This window comes from Cryptomeria japonica, chromosome 3 (assembly GCF_030272615.1).
Source record: "Cryptomeria japonica chromosome 3, Sugi_1.0, whole genome shotgun sequence".
NCBI classification, from domain to species: Eukaryota; Viridiplantae; Streptophyta; class Pinopsida; order Cupressales; family Cupressaceae; genus Cryptomeria; species Cryptomeria japonica.
The window spans coordinates 476,852,608-476,871,129 of record NC_081407.1 but is presented as its reverse complement, the minus strand read 5'-3'; positions in this window follow the sequence as shown (position 1 = coordinate 476,871,129).

The window sequence follows — 18,522 nt, the reverse complement described above, 5'->3', positions numbered from 1 at the left end:
AGAATTGTATACAACTATAGATGGTGTATATTGTAGGTATTTATACATGATGGTACACTTAGGTAATTAGATAGATTTCAAAAAGATGGTAACATATGTGAAAAACGAATAGTCACATGGTATATATGGATAGGTCATAGGCAAGTGTAAAATATATATGGTATCATTTCTTAAGGTGTATATGTTTCCATGTGTCATGTATGTATAGTGCTAAATGCAAACCAACAAGTTGTTGTTTCCTATGGCATGTAAGTCGCCATGTGTCATGCATGCATAGTTGCATTTCCTAGTGTAGATTCCCCCACACATTACATGTGTATGGTTTGAACAAGCATTAGGATGTGCATTGCCACACTAGGAAATACAACCATACATGTATAATTATGCTGGTGCTTGCTTGTAGTTAGTTTTCTCAAGGAATTCATGTTAGTGGAATTGCAAGGCTATGTTAGTATTCAGATTGGGGTGTCAAACCCTAACTTTGTATTTGTAAACTTGTTGATGCTACAAGAAATATAGGAATTAATGGTGCTCAATGTAATCATTCATTTTAAGATAATAAAAATTTCTTTGATGAGTTTCTATTTTCTTACTAATGTTGAGGTGTTTAGATGTTTTGGTACAATGCATCTCTTATATAAGCATTTGGTAGGGTGTTCCATTTGGCACACAAATATTTCCAAGCTTATAATTTTTTTCTTTGAACAAGTAGGAATTACTAGCTTGTTTTCCTTGATTGAGTGTGGCATAGGTTTATGCTAAACCAAAATTTATTGGGTAAAGGTTTTTTAGTTGGATAAATTGTGGGCACATGGATCTAGCATTGTGAAGAGTGTATGAACTAGTGACTTGCTAAGCTAAGTGGTTGCCTTTTTGTCTTTCTAATTATTTTTCTTGATTTCCAGATAAAACTATAGTAAGTACATAATCCATTTCATGTTACATGCATTCTCTAGAAAGCTATTTGTGTGCAAAAATTGAAGTGATTTATGATGAAACTAGATGATAGTTTGTAGTTTGTGAAGAAGTTGATAAATACAACTTCAGAGATCCCAAGAACACCTGCAAGCAAAATACATGTCACAAGAGAAGAATTGAGGTATAAACACAATAATGGATCTGAAGAAAAAGATTATCATTCAGAGAGGGAATTAATTAAATTAAAAATTACAATACAATCCTTATAAAAGGAGAATATGCAACCCTAAAGGTGTGAAATCCTAAAGAAACCCTAAAGGGATAAAGTGTATTTAATAATTAGAATAATTATTAAATACCTACAATATTATTAAATGCCTAAGTTTAGCTAAAGCGTAGAGTATAATAGACTAATAATTAAATAAATAATTATTAGCTAATACAAGATAACTCCAACACCCCCGTTTAAGATGAACTTAGGGAGTAGCTAAAAAACTAAATGCATGAAGCAAAAAAACACCTACATGATGAAGGCAAATTTGGTTCCCAACAACAAAGCCTGATGAGGTACCCAAGTACAACCAAATCTCTATAAACCAGATAGATAGAGAAAACCTCATGGGAAAAAACTCTACTCCAAAAAGAGATGAAGACTAGTGAAGGACTGAAGAAGCCTCCAAACTAGAGAATGTCCCAGAAAATAGGAACAAAGGATGATCATGAAGAACACCACTGAAGCATGAAGAAGCTGCAAACACTGTTGAAGAGTAACTATTGATCTAAAGAACCTCCATTGAAATAGAACATGACTAGGTATAGAAGACTGTAATGTGTATGAGTGCCCTCAAACGACACTACTCAAATTAGGAGGCAAACAAAGACAAACAATTGAACTCGAAGATACAGATGGCCTAAAACACCAAAGCCTAAAGAGCTGATCCAACGAACCAAGGAAGCATTAGAACAACAAGAGAAACCCCCCATAATGTGGACAAGGGTGGGGGATAGGTACACTAAAAAGGACGACCAACAAAAACTACATGACGAAGAACCAGGAACATCGAAGGTGCAGAGAAAGTACACAGTGTCATGGAAGGAACACTCACTTGACACACATCATGAGGCTAATGTCATGGAAGGAACACTCACATGACAAAGGTAGATGGAAAACAAAGGGAAATATCAACCCCCCCATGACACTTTATAATGTAGTGGATGTACACTAAGGCACAAGATGTGCAAGATCCCAAGTATACAATGCATAGTGGCACTTTATCTTAGTGCGTTTGCATAAAGAAAATGCTTACAAAAAAAGTCTACAATGATCAGAAGAGATAGAAGGCTGGAAATATAGAAAGAACAGCTAAAGATGAGACATCCTATTGAAAGAAAGAGATCTCAAGACCTGAAACATCCAAGATATTCACCAGAGTGTTGAAAAGATAAAAACTGAATAAAATGTACCTAGAGAGAATCTAGACATAAAACTCATATGATTGGAAAGTGCATAGAACAAGATTTCCAACGATATTAAGTTTTTAAAAAACATAGTCTGGATGCTCAAGTTATGTCTCCCGGAGTGCAAAAAGGAACTTCTAGCTTTGACAGCAAAAAAAACCATCAAAAAAGAAAAATCAGAAGATCAAACCTCCAGATTTGAAGAGAGCTCGTAAAGAGATTTTCTACGATATAATTTTTTTGAAAAAGCGCCTTCGTATGACCAAGTTACGATCAAAAGAAAAAAACCCCTCTTTTAGGGCGTAAAGAGGGTTAAAAAAAATTTAATTTATTATTATTTATTTTTTGACGAAATTTTTTCTGACGCATTTGCGGGTACAATCGTATGGATTTTTATGCCTCGTAAAGCATGTCAGTAAAAAATGGCCTAGATGCCCTTGTCATCGAAATAGGTCGAATTATATATCAAAATGATTGGAAACACCCTTCGGAAGCCAATGGTGAGGTCTTTTTGGCCCAAACTACTCTAAAATATTTTTAATGATTTTTCAGATGAATTTCTTGAAATTCATGCCCCCAAAAAAGGCAAAACCAAAAAAACATCCAGAACCCAAATTTGTCAAAATTTGACAAATTTTATATGGAAATGGGGGGTTTTTGGGTGTTCTGAGCTCAACGGTGAGGTCTATTTGAGTGCAAAATGATAAAAAACAAAACAGCTACCCCAGATCCAATAAAAAAGCTGTGAAAAATTGCAACCCTAAACTCCAAAAATCTTCTGAAAAATTCAAGAACAAGTATTAGAAGATGTAGGCTCTGATACCATGAAGTTGAGAAAATACAACTTCAGAGATCCCAAGGACACCTGCAAGCAAAATACTTGTCACAAGAGAAGAATGGAGGCAAAAAACAATAATGGCTATGAAGAAGAAGATTATCATTCAGAGAGGGAATCAATTGAATGAAAAAGTGCAATACAATCCTTATAAAAGGATAATATGCAACCCTAAACAAACCCTAAAGGGATAAAGTGTTATTAGATACCTACAATATTATTAAATGCCTAAGTTTAGCTTAAGCGTAGAGTATAATAGATTAATAATTAAATAAATAATTATTAGCTAGTACAAGATAACTCTAACAGTTTGTATAATGGAATACAATTTTGTTTCATAGGTGGGTAGCATTGAACCATGTTTCTAGAAATTGTGTTGGTGCTTGCTTGTAGTTAGTAGAGAATTTATGTTACAAAATGCTTTGTAGTTTGTATAATGGAATACAATTTTGTTTCATAGGTGGGTAGCATTGAATCATGTTTCTAGAAATTGAAATGAAACATGATTGAGTTCCCATGCTTTGTAAGTATTTCATCAAGTTCATGGTCATATACATTAGCTCGAATTCTAATGGGGTGCACAATGTCAACCTTTATTATAACATGCATTTGTTAGAGTATTCGGGTATTTACTTGATTAATTAAACATTATTTGTTTAATTATTTAAGTTCCCTTTATCTCTTTTACACTTAAGCTAACTTTAGGTGCATATAATTAATTATTTTAATTAATTATTATGTGCAAACCTAGGTTTTCCCTTTTAGGGTTTCTTGACCTATTAAAGGTTGAGTTCTTTCTTTTCATTGTATGAAGAAGGATTATTATTGACAATAATTTTTGGAGATTATTGAACTCTCATCTTTTGGAGCATATTTTCCTGTGTATTCTTTCCTTTTGTGATTTGGTTCATTGCTTCTCCTTGTAACAGGTTTTTCAGCTTGCAGAGATTATTTGGGCTCCTGTGGTGTTGTATTTTCTCAACTCCTATATGGTATCAAAGCTTCAGATCTGCAGCTGCCTGTTCTTGTTTTGTATGTTCTTTAGATTTTGCTTCATTGCTTCTCCTTGTAACAGGTTATTCGGCTTACAGAAGATCTTCAGGCTACTATGGGGTTGTATTTCTCAACTCCTATAACTGGCTTTTCAACCAAGCACGATGACCAAATGTGTGAATGAATGGTTCCTCTCGTACTAAGTTGAATTACTATCGCGGTGCAAACCTGCACCGCCACCTCCGCTCCGCCCAGTCTGCTCCACCTCCGCTCCCTGCGGCCCCAGCTCCCTGGCTGCCGCCTGGCCTCCCGCCGCCCGACCGGCCCGCCGCCGCCTGCAGCCCCCGACCTCCTCCCTGGCCCCCGCCGGAAACCTCCCTGCACTTCGGCCTCTGCTCACCTCCGACCGCCACCGCCAGGAACCACCACTTAGCTACCAGGGAGACACCACCAAGCCACCGGACCGCCACTAGAGCATCACTCCCTGGCCACCGGACCACCCACTGGCCAGCATACCCCTTTTTTGGCTTTTTCAGGGGGGGTTTGGTTTTTTGGCCCTATCTTGGGCATATGGGGTCGTTTTTTCAAAAACAAATAGGTGTCGGAAAGCTGGTTCCGAGGCCAACCTCATGGTGTTGGTAATTTTTTCCAATTTTTCTATTTGACTATGTTTTTTTTGCAGTCAAAGTGAGGTCTCTTTTTTGCACTCCAAGAGACGTAGAATGAGCATCCGACCTCCGTTTTTCGAAAAATTTATATTTTCAGAAAGCTTGTGCTGTGTACTTTCTAGAAATATGAGTTTTCTTTCTAGATTCAGCTCCATGCATATTTTATTTAGTTTTTTTATTTTCAGCACTCTGGTGGATATCGTGGTTGTTTCAGGTCTTGGGATCTCTTTTCTAAGTAGGGTGTCTCTGTTTTGATCCTCGTTTCTTTTTCCAGTCTTCTTATCATTGTAGCTTGTATTTATGCAAACACACTGAGATAAAGCGCCATCATGCATTGTTTACTTGGAATCTTGCATATCTTGTGTCTTGTTGTACATGCACTATTGATCAAGTGCCATGAGGGGGTTGATGTTTGCCTGTTGTTTGCCATCTTCCTTTGTCAAGTGAGTTTTCCTTCCATGACATTCGCCTCATGATGATGTGTCTCATCTCCTTTGATGTTCTTGGTTCTTCATCATGCAGTTGTTTTTGGCTGTCCTTTTCAGTGTTCCCATCCCTCTCCCACTTCCGCATTATGGGGAGGTTTATCCTATTGGTTCTAATGCTTCCATGGTTTGATTGATCAGCTCTTCAGGCTTTGGTTTCTCATGCCATCTGTATCTTCGATTTCAGTTGTTTTTGCCTTGTTTGCCTCCTGATTCGAGTAGTGTCATTTGAGGGCACTCATGCAGATTACAGTCTTCTCTACCTGGTCATGTTCTAGTTCAGTGGATGTTCTTCAGATCAGCAGTTATTCTTTGATAGAGTTTGCAGGTTCTTCATGCTTGAGTGATATTCTTTTTCTATCTCTTTTTGGAGTAGAGTTTTGTTCCCATGTGGTTTTCTCTATTTCTCCAGTTCATAGAGATTTCATTGTATTTGGGTACCTGATCAGGCCTTGTTGCCGGGACCCATCTTTATTGCTTTCAGTAGCTGTTCTAGGTTTTAGCTTCTCCCTAAGTCTAGCTTAAGGGGGGGTGTTAGAGTATTCGGCATTTACTTGATTAATTAAACATTATTTGTTTAATTATTTAAGTTCCCTTTATCTCTTTTACACTTAAGCTAACTTTAGGTGCATATAATTAATTATTATGTGCAAACCTAGGTTTTCCCTTTTAGGGTTTCTTGACCTATTAAAGGTTGAGTTCTTTCTTTTCATTGTATGAAGAAGGATTATTATTGACAATACTTTTTGGAGATTATTGAGCTCTCATCTTTTGGAGCATATTTTTCCTGTGTATTCTTTCCTTCTGTGATTTGCTTCATTGCTTCTCCTTGTAACAGGTTTTTCAGTTGCAGAGATTATTTGGGCTCCTGTGGTGTTGTATTTTCTCAACTCCTATAGCATTGTGTACATGCACTACTTGAGTTCTTCAAAGGAGCACTATTGTATGTGTCCAAGAGAATTTTGGCATAACATATATAATTTGAAAGAAAAACCACACAAAGTTAAATGCTAGGAACAAACATGTGATAGAAGTTAGTGAGTCATAGAAACTTGTATAATTTGGTGATATTTATGTGTGTCCTTGGTCAATCTTTAATATCTTTGATCTTATTGAGGTCTAAATGCATGTCAACATGATCAATAACTTGTCATATTTATTATATCTATGTACTGCCAAAAGCATGTTTTTTGAGGCTAGCTTATAACTTGTGTTGGCATAATGATATGTTCATATTTATTGCCATTATACTAGAAAACAAATAAAGAATTGATAGGAAAATCATCATCATTAACACGTTGCATAAACAATTATCCAACTTTAAAGAAATGAAGAAGCTCTACATGACTTCTTACATTATATATTATATGGAAAAGAGAGCCATCTTTTCTAAATTGACTAGAAATAGAATAATGGTTAAGTGAGTAGGATGAAATAAAGTGTGATTTCAATCCCTACTTAGAAATAAAGGAGATTCAAAGTCACTTGAAGAGGTTCAATGGTATCTTATTTCTTATTTGACGAGGTGGATAGAAAATGACTTGTACAAACACTTTTTTTTATAAGTTTCAACTACTATTGTTGAGTGTGAAAACTAATTCATACAAATCCCAACATTCACATATATGTGAGTCTAAGGCTTCATAGGTGTTTCTTAGGCTACCAAAGTATGTGCGATAAGATAGTATTTTTGAAGTGAAAAACAATTATGTGATGTGGATACCTTTTAATCTAGCAAGAACATAATAAATGTTCAATTTTCTATCAATATCAATACATATACTTGTACCTCTCTCCATGCAAACAACTCTAGAGATGAACTAACAAATTTGAACTTGTACATACATGATAAGAGGTCTTCCTTCAAACATGCATGAGCTTCTTGTAGTATTAAGTACAACCTAAAATATTTTTAGGTTAAGTATGATGATGAGAATGAAGTGAGGAAGATGAGTTATTCTTGACTTATTTCTTTTCAAATCAAAGCATTTGGAATATAAAGTATGCCAAATAATATATTAGATGATGGAAATGCTAATAATTATTTTAATCAGATAGGTATTTTCAAATTTCCTCCTTTGTAGATTATTAAAAAAGAAGAGAAGAGCTTATTGAAGGTTATAAGTAGAATGGAGACTATTGAAAATATGTGCTTTATGTGACTCAGTGCATTAGAAACTCAATTCTCCTTCCCTTTTATATAAATGATTCCAAAATAATAACTAATCTTTCATCTCTAACCATTACCTATGGTGAGCATTAAGATTAAGTTTAGTAAAAATATATCTAAGCTCTTGATTATTTGATCTTAGCTGGAACAATTCAATAAATAGGTAATCCCACTGTAATTGAAGAATGTGCATAATTTTTTCTCCCTAAGTTGTGCATGATGCATAATTCTTCTATTAAGGTCATAATTTTTTGGTCCCATAGGCTACCACTTGACCCTCTTGTGTTAGTACACCACCTAGACATTCTCCTAATGCAATTGTGATGACTACAAAATCATTTGGGTCTAGCACTCCGAGGATAGGTAAAGTGATTAAGTTTTCTTTGAGGATACGAAAAGATTCTTCACATTTTTTTGACCATTATAATTTCTTCCCTTTTCATATAAGAAAATTAAACGGATCGAAAATCTTTGAGAATTTTTCTATAAACTTTCTATAGCATCTAATCAATATGATGAATCTACAAAATTCATGAAAATATTTAGGTGACATCTATTCCTAGACAGATTTAATCTTCAAAGAATCAACAAAATATCCTTTTATTAAAATTATGTGCCCCAAATATTGCACCTCTTTCTAAGTACATTGTGACAAATTTCTGCATAGCTTGTGTTCTCTCAAACATTGTAAGAAAATAATCAAATGTTTCATATGCTCCCCATTCTTGGAGTATATAAAAATGACATCCAAGAATACTAAAACAAACCTTTCAAGGCAATATCTAAAAATATTATTAATTATATTCATGAAAGTTGTTGTAGCATTTGTCCATCCAAAAGGTGGAATTGTGAACTAGAAGTACCCATACCTTGTTTTGAATGGAATTTTATGGATGTCTTAATCCTTTATCCTCAATTGGTGGTATCCTGATGCAAGATCAATCTTTGAAAATACTATAGTGTCATGCATTTGGTTGAATATGTCCTCATAGTTGGGACTCATACATGGCCTCATAGTTGGGACTCATCCATGCATTTGCATTTTCATACTTCTTCCTAAGTTGTAGTTAGGAGGGGTGTTGGTGTGAATAAAGTGTTTTACCCAACTAGTTCACTATTAGGTCATAATCAAATGTTAAGTCTACTAAGGTCCTAGGAATCTTTCTAGAAGTCTTAGTTGTCATGAGATCTTTTCTTATCTTATCTTGTTTACTTTTGGTATCTTAGGTCATTAATATTTTTTATGTTACTTATCCCATGTTATAGGATAAAGATACATGCTATGATCTCATTTAATCCTATCTCTCATCCTTGTCTATATAAGAAAAGGCCTCTTGTACACTTTGTGCCATAAGATGAATGATCATTTGATCTAAGGTATAAATCATAGTGATATGTACTTTCATTTGATAAGTTCATCAATACACATTATTGCACCCTAAATAATATCATGCTATATAGAACTCTTATAATCCAAATTAGTAATTGTTTTTGAAGATTAAGATTTCAACACACCTAGTTATTCAAAATATTTTGGAAGTAATTAGCTACCTCCTTGCCTCTTTCTACATTATTTCTAGTGAAGTAGTTGTCCATCTTCATTATAATTTTTATTTTATTATATGATATTTTAATTATGGTGGAGTAATGAGAAATTAGTATTCTTATCTCTTTCTCTAAACCATATTTTTCTATATTTTTTATTTTCTTGAATATTTGTATGCTCCTTCACTAGCCTTTTCTAATCCTAGTATGCCTTTAGTCAATCAAAATTTGTATAATATTTTTTTCAGTCCTACTATCTACATTTCCCCACTATATTTCTCTTAAAATGTGTCATGTTCCATCATTTTAGGAAATCCTTGATGTGTCCTAAATTTTTAAAATGTTAAAACATCTTCTTTTCCTATTATTCTAGTGCCTCCATCCACTATGTATCCATTCGGGTGAGAAAAAATAGATAATGAAACCACATGTTTTTTAAATTAAATGAGAATTTAGGGGATGGTTTGACTTTGAAAAGTGAAATTGTAGGGGTAGTAGTCCATTACCAAGACTAGAAGAATTTGGAATTCATATTCTAGTGGGAGTTGACATTAGTCACTTGTGTAGAGGAATTTATCCACTCTCTTATCTATGAAGGAAAAAATCAATATTTTGCTTATCAAAGTGTAGTAACCTTTCTTTGGGATCTTTTCAGTTTGTTTTGTTTACAAATGCATAAAAAGTCTATTTGTGATTTGCTAGTTAGGGTTTTACCCCCAAATTTATCTATATTGGAAAGAATTACATTGAAATCCACCCTAATGATTAAAACATTCAAGGTTAGTGAATCAAGGGTGATGATAATTATTCCCAAAAAAGCTCATTTTTAAATTCATCCCATGGATCCATAAATATTGATGAGGAAAAAATTGATCAATAGTATGAGATTTTACATACTTGCTAGTGTCTGTTAGTTGCCACCAATTTTTCTAAGATTTTTATACAATTCTAGAGCATCACTAAACCTCTAAATTCATTAGAATAAACAAAATATCCATTTTATTGTGACCATTTGTACGAGTTTGTTTTAATCCATCTTGATTAATTTTGTTTCCTAAAAGATGAATATATATGTTGATATATCCATCTGAAACATTGTTAATTATTATTTGCAAGGGGAGTCTAAGAAACTAAAATTCCATATGATGATTTTCACTAGTCATTAGGAATGGTAATTACCTTACCAAATCTCAAAATTATACTATTTATCTTTATTTGGACATTCATAGACCCATCTTTCTCTTGTATTTCCCTATTTTATTTTCTTCATTCTATTTTGCAAGAATTAAAGTTCAATTTTCCTTTATTTGTTCTCATTTAGCTTATCATCCTTCCTTCTATTGAATTGACCTCTAGCTCCTTGGATTCAATATCTATAGGTTTTGTTAGGATTTGGCCTACTCAAACGTTGGATAAATTCATGTCATCATTAGTGAACCTAAATAGGTCTAGGGATTCGTCAAAGGTTGTCTTTTTGGATTGAGTATTAGGTGTGTAATAATCACTGGCTTTGTGTTTGGTAGAACATATTTCTTGATTATTTCCAATATTTTTTCTTGAGCGATCCGAGAGTTTCATTGGTTGTCTTTTGACTTTAACTTTTATCCTTCTCCTTATAGGATTATGTGGGGAGATTCAAGTTTTCTTACTTTTGCGGGCCTTAAATTTGTACCCATGTTGATCATATGTTGTAATAGGACAAAGGACCTTCCATTTATACCTTTTGGTGCAATATCCTTCATGTTTGATTTTGGTTGTTGTCAAGATAGGTTTATCCAAGTCAATAAATAGTCAAATGTTGATATACATTCTTGCCTACTTATTCAGAATGGGTATATGAACTTTGATGAAAGAGGCCAAAAAAATTCCAATATCTACAAGGGTAGTATCATTCTAATATTCCATTAGTACATTGTATAGCCAAATCTATATTTGGGTTTGAGAAATTACATGCTTTAGTAGATCAAAGTTTGCTACCTACTCTTTCATATAAAAAGCCTACCACATTCATCGTCTAAAGGCCCAAGTAAAGGATATTGATATTCTCTTTATTAAAATCACATTGAATAATTATAATTCCTATCAGTAGGTGCCTTATCATTATAAGAGTATTTTAACCATTAGTTATGTTTTTTTTCTTAAGTTCACTTAGTGGTGCTTATAGTTTAGCTAGAGTTGATCTTTTTTCTCTCCTCATGCTTTCATTTTAGTTCTCCTAATTTTAGCTTAGGGCAACTTTGTGCCCTAAAGCACATCATTATGCATTGTAATTTTATTCTATAATTTTTCATTGGAGGAATATAGAATTCATTTGTGTCACTCTCATTTTTAGAAAGGTTTCTTGTTTGTTGTTTGATCCTATAGATTCAAAAAACTGCTTCTCAAGCTTTGAGGGTTTGTTTTCTTAGAAATGTTGTAGGCTCACAAATTTGATTTTTTTGTGGATCTAGAAGTGGATTTTTTTTTTATCAATCTTAGAGAAGAGTGGGCCTCACCATTGTGTTCATGGTGTCCTAAAACCGTAAGATAGAGTGTGGTTTTGTCAATATTTGAGAAGTTGAAATTTTGGATCAATTTGGCTAAGGGCACAAAAATTGAGGCAATTTATAGAGATTATAGAAAAATTTGGGCACTTTGGAGTGAAGTGGAGGTCACTATAGCACTCAAAAGGCCCAAAAAACCTAAAAATGGCTATCAAATCATAAAAAATGAAGGTCATTCAATTTTTTAGGGCACAAGAATTTCAGACCTTATCATATGGATCCATACGGCCATACGGATTTTATACCCTAGGTAGCGTTAGATTCAATACTTATGTGCCAAAAATCCAATGCATGCAAAAATTTTAAATTGATCCTTTCAAGAAAATTTCATTGCAAATTTTAATGAAAACTTTAAAGTTTTTTTATTGATGTGATTTGTTTTTTGAGAAAAAAAATGTTTTTCATACAACTATGGTACTTGTACTTTCAAGATACATAGGTCAACCTTATTGACCTCAACACACACAATGGTGGTACCCTCTAAATTTGGCAGCCTCAACCAAAATTATCAAGTCCACTATTTTTAGCACTAACAAAATACACCGACAAGTACAAGGAATATTTTGACAAAGGAGGAGATCAGATTGTTTTTGCAAGAAAGAGGAATATTATGTGGAATATATACTGAAATCATACTAAAGTAAGCAATATGAACAACTTGTGCATGCATCATCAATCCCTTTTTTCCCTAAAAACTTGATTGTGGTTTTTTTGCTATAACTTTAGCATACGAGGTCAAAATTGCACAAACCATATATTGTTGGAAAGCTAGTTCTGGCACCGATTTGATCAGTGTTGGTATTTTTTTCAGATTCCACTTTGTACTAGGGCTCAAAATTCATCCTTCATTTTTTATACTTTTGGGGCCATAACTTGCACATATAGACTTCATTTTCTGACTTTTGTATTGTAGAGGGGGAAAAGTAAACCACTCTGAAAGGTGCTAGACAACCTCTCAGGGACTCACTCAATCAACCACTCCAATCAAGATAAGCGCTAATCACAAGGGTTGTCAATTGCCAGTAGATAAAATTGGATATATCATAGAGATATTCTTATGACCTTCGCCAACTCTCTATCCGAGGATGCACTGGTGTCTTATATGGACAAAGTACAACTAACAAAGTTCTGCACCAAAAAACATAATACAAAAGGATATGTCTTTTAATGCATTTTAAATATGATATATACATAATAAAAAGAAAAATGACTATAAAAGTGAAATGAAAATACAAGAGAGGAAGATAAATTATCTGATAATAAGTCCATGAATGAAGCCTCCATCAAAATGACTTTTTATTTGATAACCTACACACAAACTAGAAAGACAAAAATGTTGGGGCTTTGTTTTATAGGTTTACCATAGTTTGACCCTCGTTTTTGTGTTTCCACCTCCATGGGTATCCAGATAGATATATAATTAAACAAGATATAAAAAAGATACAATCATAGATATGCTTATGGAGATGAAAATGATAAATGCAAGAGAAACGAGACTCCCCCTTCTACACCCAAAATCAAAGAGATCACAGGAGATAGGAAGAAGTATAGAATATTCTTAGAGCATAGAGTTGCAACAATAGAGAGCCAAGAACAAAGTAACTAGGACAGCCAAGAATGCTTCCAAGAATATTTGGAATGTTAGAGAGTGTAATCAAAATATCAAAAATAGTGAGAGACATCAAAGTGAGAGACCCCCTAAAATGAAGCTAGAGGGGCAAGATACGAAGCCTAAAAGTAAAAGTAACATCGACGTGCACTACAAGGGGCATTACAAAATCTATCAGGAGCAGGCGTAATACTCCCAAAACCACCTCCAAACTATATATTAGTGGGACAATACTACAACACGCGGATGTCTCCATGATGCCTAGGTGTTCATGATTCAAACAGTTAACATGGTCGAGAAAAGGACAAAGCCAAGGGTGATAGCGCAAGCCAAGTGAGTAAGTGGACAAAAGTTAAAGGAGTTATTTGATCGGCTAAAGTGAAGGCCCCTATGTATCATTGAATTGCATAGGATTCAATATATGATGTTACATTTTGCCCCCACTTTATTGATCATATCCTTATCATGAGATGCAAGCTAAAGTGGAGAGATACTAGTTGAAAAGATTTTACCAAGATACAAAGGGGAAGCAAAATCCTCTATCTGCACATAGTTACCCCTAGAGAACCGACCTTGACCTTCACAAGATACTTCTAGGTTGTTTCATCGTAAAAATGTTAGCTACGGACAAACATGTTAGACAAAAGAGTAAAATTAAACACAAAATGATATGATTAGACATAGAGATAGTGAGATAGTGATCATTAATATTAAAAGATTATGTTGATATATGCTAGATAGCCATGCAATAGGGTGACCATAGATTGATTAGATAGTAGTTTAGCCCCACAAAGGTGATAAGATAATAAAGATCAAGTGGTTTAGTCCCGACAAAGGTGATAAGATAATAAAGATCATGTGGTTGGGCCCCCACAAAGGTGATCAGATAATAAGATACAATCTGAGATCATGAGATAAATAGATGTTGAGATAAAAAGATGTTAATATAGATATGGAGAAATTCAGAGATGATAGCCCCCCCTTATAATGGTATGTGTTAGAGGCATGCCATTCTAAGGAGAAGACATGTGTCACTTCAATATAATGAGATGATTATGTGCAATGTCACCTTGCAACAGATGACACAAATACCCACAACATCAACAAAACATAAAGAGACAGGGGGATCTCATAGTTTGACATCAAAAGAAATCAAAATAGTAAAATTAAATAATATGTATGGTTGTGTATGAGCTACTCATCATGGTCTCTAAGTTTGTGGATCTGAGGAAGACATGTGAAAACAAAGATAAAATAAAAATTCAGATCAATATGGAAGAGAGCCTAAATGAACCTGACTCTTTTCATTGTCCTCCAAATTAAAAATCAAGATACAACAAGTGGAAGAAAGATGATTAACAAATAGATGAAGGTTATGATAGATAATATCTTATTTCCAAGCACCTATATAGTTACCTAGATCCTCCAAGAGAGCACAAACACATAAAGACAATCATCAGCCCCTATTTCCAAGTACCTATGGAGTAACTTGGGTCCTTCACAGGGGCACAAAACATATAAAGAAATCACAAGGGAACATAGATAGGCACACTCTAATCTACAACATAAGAATTTTACTATCATAGAAGTCACCCACCATTAGATCATCATCCTCTCAATCTTGATAATATGGGGAGGGAGGATGAGCCTATAAAGGGACAACTACAAGGGAGACACTAGATTCTTCACCATTAGCAAGAGCTAAGGATGGGGTAGTTTTTACATTCTCATCCAAAAGCTCTTGGGAGGCCAAGAGTTAATGACCGTGTGAAAACCATAGATAATGTTAGAATATCCTCTAAAGATTCAAACAAATTCCCCTCAATAGAAGAGGTAGGTGACTCAGTCAGAGGCAATGAAACATGATTTAGGTTGCTGATCTCTGAAAGAGAGATGCAGACAAACTTCGAAGAAGGTGGGACCTTCCCAACAACACACAAAAAAAAAGCAAAGAAATAGGCACTAAAATAGACAAATAAATAGAAACAAATGTTTCCAAAGTTGGCTTTCAATGATGAAATTCAAGAATGGGGCCATGCTCAAGCTTGTGGTTAGGTTTTTGTAGAGCTCACAACCTTCGATCAACCATAGTGAGTTTGAGTACCCTAGGAAAACCCTAATAAAGATGAAGCTAGAAAGAAGGTGAGGAAGATAATATTGCACTAAAAACCACTTGTGTATGTTGCATGTCAATTGGTTGGGAAAATGGAGGGATATCGAGTAGGGAAGTGATGAGGGGGAAGCTCCAAGGAAGGAGCAATGAAGACTTTTACCTATGTGGGGTGAGGTTCATTGATGGTCCCCAAAGAAATAGGAAAAACATGAAAGATGAAGAAAGTGTACATGCAGAAGGGGTAACAGGAATGAGATCAGGCACAAAAATAGTAGGAGCAAGAGTGGACATCAACAACTCACCCTCAGCATTAAAAGTAGCCTCAAGTTCCTAGGACTTCACTTGTCAATGAAGCTTATGCTCGCACATAAGATGGTTTTGAAATAAATGGGACCATGGATGATAGTCTGAGAAGGATTAATGACATCATGCTCCATAAGAGAGGCCTCCTGAGCCATTGGTGATAGAGGAGAGGGCCCAATCAATGGAGCCAGAGGTGCTACTGAAATACACTCTACAAGTGCAGTTGTGGACACTCTTCCTTGTTTTTCTCGAGGAGAAGTCAAAGGATCAGAGGGCACCCTCAGAGGCTGTGATGAATGAGAAAGAGGTGATGGGTGAGCTTGAAGTGAATGCCTACCCTTATTGTACCAGATAGGATGAGTGATATCTATGATGATTGGAAGCTCAAAGGGATGGCAGGCTATAGATGTTGACAATGCGAGTGCCTTTCCTTTTCTTGTAATATGTGCAAACATAGGAACAAAAGGAACCATAGGGGGATAAGTCTAGTCCTAGGTGGGTGAGGAGGTATACCTTGATGAACAAGTCTATCCTTAGCCCCCATTGAAGAAGAGGAAAAAGACATAACCCATTGTAGTACAGGAGCAGAAATTGATGCAAGAGGAGAGAGAGTAATCACAAGCTAAACCGACTTATGAGCCAACTCCATTGTTTTATTCTTGTAATAAGATTTGTATAGTAGGTATCCATGGGGAAGCATATTCCCAATTCAAGAAAGCCATAAATGATCCAATGAAAAGCCCCCATGGGGAACCAATGACTGAAATCCAATATCCTAGATGATGTACATGCATTGTGCTCTCATGAGGTTGTTGGCATTTGGCATAATTGATACAGATGCAGGTTATGCAGTTGAAGACTGATGACTACACTGGTAAAGGATAGAAGTCTATTTGTGATGAAGAGATTGAGATTCTATGATTAGATGACATGATCAGTTATTTGTGTTGTCATTGATGGCAACTGATGTCAAATGATGTTCCTGATGTTTTATTTTGTCATCTATTTGATTTGTTTTATCGGAAGAAAAGGTTTACCGACAGAGAATTGAAGTTTGTGAAATAAGACTTTAACCGGTAAAGCAAAGGTGTTTTGGTTGAATCGGACGATCGACGATGATTGGTGATTTGCGGTTTGGAAGGTGTATCTGACTGGAACTGGAACTTGTGCTGATTACCGGAAGGCATGTTTCAAATTTCTGAAATCATTAAACTAGCAATGATTTTTGTTATGACGGTGATCGATGGTGAGTCTACATGAAGGTGGTAACATGACACAACTGGAGTGAAAAGATTTGATTGATGTTTTGGCATGATTCAAGGACAAATTTCTTGGGAATAACAACAAAGGTTCTTGACATCACTTTGGCTCCTACAAGGAGTGTCAAAGTGGTTTTACTCAAAGTAGGAACATACAACCTGTCATGCGTACAAACAAAGGCATGACACTCATCATATCTTCCTCTATGTAAATCATTAATAAATAAAGCCTCCTTCATAATAAAATCTACTTAGTATGTGGGATTAAACATTACACCTATAATAGTGTGGTCATTTATCTTAGCCAAAATGTATAATGAAGCAAGCTCCCCTCTATAGGAAGCATCCAGAGGTGTAAAAGATACGTCATTAGATTTTTTCCTCTCGTTACAAGGAAAGATTGGACTGATAGTGACCATGTTAACATATGGGCCACCACTTAGCTCAAGGTCTGATGATGCAGAGATAAAGTTTGATGAATTAGGCTGGAAAGGATCAGTGTAGATCTAGAATTCACTATTGGTTTTGTCAAAAAACTTGTTAGATTTTTGTTTACATTCACCAACTTGAATGATACCACTATCTATATGATCCTAGACTAGATGTCTAAGATGAATACAATGCTCAGTGTCATGTCTGGACACATGGTGATATTGACAAAATTTGTAACCATTATATTGATGAGCCCCATTTTTAAATATTTTATTTTAGACTTTTCAAGTTGATTTAAACCTTTGATATGCTTTGAAAGACATGATCTTTTATGTTTTAAAGTCTATTTGAAATGTTGAACTTGTTTAAAAACCTATGATGAGTAAGTCTTCCCTAGGAATGCTATAAGTATATTAATAATTATATAAATGATGTGAATAATGTTATTTTGAGTATGATTAGATATGCAAATAATTATTACATGTTAACCTTTAATTATGTAGCCATTAAGAAGGAATCTGAATTTAAAGGAGTTATTGCACCTACACCCAACATAGTGATAGCCTTGAAAATTGATTACATAATTTTTTTAAATTTTAGCCAAAAACATTGATTGTTTAGGTTGTCACTTATATCCTCTGAGAACAATTCAAGGCTTAGGGTTTAGGATTTATCAAAACTTTTACATTCTTGTGAAGAAAACCCTAGAAATGATATATTTCACTGTTACTTTTTCCCACTTAAACCAAGGGTACCCTTTCCATGAACAGGGCCATTTTATTCCCTAAGTAAAATATTGGTTAACCGGTTCGTAAAGTATGCTTTTCCTAAGTCATCCACATGAAATTCCCTATAATCGATCCCCTTTTAAAATATGTATACTTGTGCTTGTATTTTCCTAAGTATGACAAGTACTAAATACCCCAGCCATTTATTAAAGAATGGATAGATCCAACGTCTAGCGCTTCCCCACGATCAAAGATGCAAGGATTTTAATGACCGCGACATTGCGAGATGATGCTGCGTGTTATCAACGAAACCGACAAGGTTAGTAGCATAACCAGTCAAAAGCTTTGTGATATCATTTCACAGGTGGTAAAGTTTGGTCTACTAACAGTCCCATAAATTTGCACGTGCTCAGAGTAAACGAGGATGTTTTATCCTAAAGTAAAATGTGCTCGATTTTCAAGT